The 4,331-nt window shown below is 38.6% G+C and overlaps 1 long non-coding RNA gene across 1 annotated transcript; it reads left to right on the top strand.

Moving 5' to 3' along the window:
- The first annotated feature begins 864 nt into the window (after positions 1–864).
- LOC104941174 (uncharacterized) lies at positions 865–2,737 on the top strand. The gene is made up of 3 exons (XR_797868.1): positions 865–963; positions 1,889–1,952; positions 2,481–2,737. It is a non-coding gene; the product is annotated as an uncharacterized lncRNA (long non-coding RNA).
- Positions 2,738–4,331: the final 1,594 nt, after the last annotated feature.

Below are 4,331 nucleotides of genomic sequence, written 5' to 3'. Positions count from 1 at the left end.
TTCAACATGTAAGAAGTAGAAAGTACAGGTATTTGTGTTCAACATGTAAGAAGTAGAAAGTACAGGTATTTGAGTTCAACATGTAAGAAGTAGAAAGTACAGGNTAAAAACTTTTAGGGGGGTAACCCCGTAACGTAGGTTTTAGGTACCGTAAAAGGTAAAAGTTAACGGTTTACTAACGTTAATTTACCCTTAACCTAATTACGGTTTTTCTTAACCCCGTAATTACGGGTTAAGTAGGTTTTTTAAAAGGTAAAGGTAAGGTAACGGTACCTTTTTACGGGTTACCTAAAAAAACGTTAACGTTACGGGGTTACCCGTAAAAACTTTTTAAAACCCCTTAAAACCTTTAAAAAAAAACTTAACCCCTTAAAAAAACCTTTACCTTTAAACCCCTAAAACCCTTTACGGTTACCCCGTTTTTTCCCTTTTTTTTTTTAAACGGGGTTTAACGTTTAAAAACCCCTTTTTAACCCGTAAAACGGTTAAGGGGTACCGTTTTTTTTTTCGTTTCGTCCGGTTACCCCCCCCTACTTACGTCTTCTAATATTACCCTACCTAAAAACATTCTTATTTGTTATTTTATTTTTATTTTTATTTATTTTGCATTGTGTTTGATGTTGAGGTAATCCAAAAGTCTTTATATTTTGATACTCAGATTAGGTTACTGATTAGATTTTTAAATGAACCACCCTAACCCTGGGTAGGACAGGTATAACATATAATAAACATTTGTTTGGATTTAGAGCATAATGTTTTTTTATTGTATTTAATCACAGGTCTTCTATTGTGAACGTTTTCAGGGCTGATAATGTTTTTTGTTTTTTTATTAACTTAAACACATGTCTCCGTCAGTTTGCCCTGCAGGTTTTTATGGTCTGTCCTGTGCTGAGGAGTGTGCGTGTGAAGACCCGTGTGCATGTGACCCGCAGACAGGAAGCTGCAACAGCACGTCCAACAGAGGTACTAATAGCAGAGGTACTAATACCACGTTTTATGATAGAAATGTATAGTAGGGTCCCAAGCACATAGAAACTGCAGGATGCTAACTTGCATATGTTGTGTTTATTAGCATACAGTCCATGCAGACAATAGTTAAAAAATGGATTGGCCGATTTTGGATCTTGAATGCATTTCTGAAGTTTTCAGGATCAGAAATGACAGTTTTAAGCAGAAAGTGGTCATATATGTACTCTGTGTGACTCTCTTTGACTACCATGAGTAGTGTTGGACATTGGATATAGAGAACACAAGATGAACATTATTATCTCTGCTGTGGACACTTTGCTTTCAATTAAATAACTGGTGCCTTGCTCAAGGGAACCACGGCAGGGCCCAGGAGGTGAACTGGGACTTCTCCAAGTAGCAGTCCACAATCCATATTTTAAGTCTGTTCGGGGACTTGAACCAGCGACCCTACGGCTCCCAGACCAAGCCCCTACTGACTGAGCCACTGCCGGATGATCCTGAGTCCCCTATATCTTCCAAAATTAATCAAAATCAGCCCAAAGACAGAACAGAAATGGCCACTTTCTGGTTAAACTGCCATGTTAGATCCGGAAAATGCCAGAAATTGACTAAACATCCTCAATAACCCCCAAAACCACTCCAGAATTGTCCAAATCGGCCAATTGATATACAAGATCAGCGCCACAGTATCATCTCATACTATATCCAGCTAGAACAAACCCTGTTAGGTACTTGACTTATATCTCTGATGTTTAAAAAATGGTTTCAGTGCAATCTATTCTACTGTTGTCCCATGTTTTCTATTTGTTCTTTTATTTTGTCCATGTCTCCCGTTGGCTGTTGCTTCTGACCTACAGTGCCTCTCTGTGTATCTCACCTTGATATTACTCTCACTAGTGCCGTTCTTATTCCTCCACAGCGGTTCAGTGTTTGGGGAGGAGGCGACAGAAGGAGGCGTACAGACATGAACCCTATCTAACGGAGTGAGTGTCCTTCTGTCCTTTCTTAGGGGAAACATTTGAGGAAGACTTTTCTTTCAGATTTTGCAATTCTCATGTTATTTTTTGGGGAGATGTTGTCGTTTGGAGGCAGATGATTTTTGGGACACGCTTTAGATGACATATTTGGTTTTTGAGATATTTTTGATTTGGAGGAAAGTGGGTGAGAGATTTTGACATTACGATGTCGATTTTTTCTTTTGTAGATTTATTTTTAATTTGTTTGGAAAATTTGAGATTGTATTTAGATCTGGTTATTTGGTTGGAGATTTATTTTAGATTTTATAGTTTGGGTTCAGAAGTTTTTTGTAGATTTGATGTTTTTCTTTGGATTCTGTACTTCGGATGGAGATTTATTTAAATTGTTGGTCATTTGAATGTAGATTTTCTTTACATTGTGATCTTTGGTCTTTAGGTTTGTAAAACAGCTAAAGTAGTGTGCAGCCGTTACACCGTTCCTAATCCCGTCCACATGCTGTTAAGAGTACTTTGTAAAGCTCCCTCTCTGTGCAGACAAACATGGCTGATCATCACGCTGACGCTGGCCTCTCTGCTGCTGATCCGACTGCTGGTTCACTTCCTGCGGGCGACTCGCAAATGGCTTCTCTTCGGTTTTTCCTACACACAAGTTCCTCTGAGCGACGTGAAGGGAGAGGCGCTGACGTACAGCTTTCTGCAGCTTCACTGACAAACACACTAGCATATCTGGGAGAAAAGCCCAGCAAACCAGAGGGGTCAAAAGTACACACATCCTTTACTCAAGTAGAAGTTCAGATACTCGTGTTTAAAAATACTCTGGTGAAAGTAGAAGTACTGACTAAACTTCTTTCCTCAAGTCAAAGTAAACTTTGAAATGTACTTCAGTAAAAAGTACCCATAACTAGCAGCTGTTTTAAAGAGTACCTGACCTCCCTTTATATTAATAGAACAATAATGTCATTGTTAGCTAATGAATGTTTCCATGGTGACCAACGGCAACATGACAACGTTTTCATTGGTCCCTCTTCTTTAGAGAAGACCAGGAAATGATGGATACACGGATCGTGTTCAAATCAATAGGCACGCAATGACTCTAAATAATAATGATCACGCCACCAAACACACATTCAGACTAAAGGAACCAGCCTGTTTGGAAAATGAGAGAAGTAGAAAGTACAGGTATTTGAGTTCAACATGTAAGAAGTAGAAAGTACAGGTATTTGGGTTCAACATGTAAGAAGTAGAAAGTACAGGTATTTGAGTTCAACATGTAAGAAGTAGAAAGTACAGGTATTTGAGTTCAACATGTAAGAAGTAGAAAGTACAGGTATTTGTGTTCAACATGTAAGAAGTAGAAAGTACAGGTATTTCGCACGGTGGTTGAAAAACAAAAGTGTGCCTTTGCAAACGCCGCGTCGACTCCAGATCATAGGGGAAATTCCCTTAGAATTTCACCGGTGCCTAGTGACTGAAAATCGTGTAAACCGTTTAGAGTGTGAAGAATGTAATGTCTTGTAACGCGACAACAAACCTGAAAAAGAAATCTAATTATAGAAACCGAAACTGCTACCAGCCTAAACAAATAAGGAGACCTTAATAGTTCGTTGTTAATGTCACAAGTGATACCACAATTATAAGACTCCAAGTGTCATTAGGTTGTTTCCGCCGTCCAATCATGTCACACCGTTATAGAAATCTAACTAAGTTAATTACTTCCTAGTCCGGTTACGTGCCAGTCTGAACAGATTAGTTCGACGTAAATTTGTCGCAATGCTCTCCCATTGAGTCTCTTATATACAAAAAGCGTTCAAATTGATTGGCATGGCTTGTCGCTTTCATTCTGAACTAGATACAAATGCTTCGGATTTTGTTCGACGCCAAGATAATTACGTTTATAATCTCGAATTTTATTTTCGCTACGTACGGAGATCTATCGGAAATTTTACATGAAAAAGAACATATCCCATTCGAGATTGTTGTCGTTAGTCCTAACCCATTGTCCATATTTTCGATACTATGACTGAATTATAGGTAGAGTCCTTTATTAACGGTGTTATTCTGGTTCATTGCGGGCACATGTAGGTACTGGACGACCACTTCCTTCACTTTCGCAAAATCTGTTCTTTTCTTTTATCTTTTCAATCTTTGCATCACTGTGCAACTGTCACGCTCATGTACAAACGTTATCATACAAATAATCCCACACAGACACTCTCTTCTGTGCGTTGCTGTTGTGTTCCTAGACCCATCCCATCTCACTTTTGGGTTGTCTTCATGAAAGCAAGACTAGTAATGGACAACAATTTTATAATATTACTCATCTAAGACATAAAACACCTTTACTAACACGTCCTAAATGCAGAGTGAATATAAGAAAAGAATATG

Source organism: Notothenia coriiceps, unplaced genomic scaffold, assembly GCF_000735185.1.
Source record: "Notothenia coriiceps isolate Sejong01 unplaced genomic scaffold, NC01 NC01_scaffold00003228, whole genome shotgun sequence".
NCBI lineage: Eukaryota > Metazoa > Chordata > Actinopteri > Perciformes > Nototheniidae > Notothenia > Notothenia coriiceps.
Note: the sequence above shows the minus strand (reverse complement) of the source record. Positions and strands in the feature narration are given on the sequence as shown.